The sequence below is a fragment of the Odontomachus brunneus genome, unplaced genomic scaffold (assembly GCF_010583005.1).
Source record: "Odontomachus brunneus isolate Ranch 3 - 2012 unplaced genomic scaffold, Obru_v1 Obru_scaffold_014, whole genome shotgun sequence".
Classification (NCBI taxonomy): domain Eukaryota; kingdom Metazoa; phylum Arthropoda; class Insecta; order Hymenoptera; family Formicidae; genus Odontomachus; species Odontomachus brunneus.
The window spans coordinates 3,219,196-3,219,472 of NW_022639464.1; positions in this window are offsets into that span (position 1 = coordinate 3,219,196).

Here is a 277-nt window from a genome sequence, read left to right on the forward strand (position 1 = left end):
TATATATATATATATATATATATATATATATATATATATATATATATATATATATATATATATTTACCTTATTGAGATATTCATCTCCGAAATCAGAATCTAAAAATTATTTTTTAAAAACAATTTCTATATTGTTTATTAGGTTTTAACAGTTTTTGTATTATTTTTATAATAAATAAAAATCATTAGAATAATTGAATTTTTTAATAATACTTTAGAAAGCCATGGTTTAAACCACCTCTAAATTTCTTAATTCCCAACTTTAAAATGAGTAGGA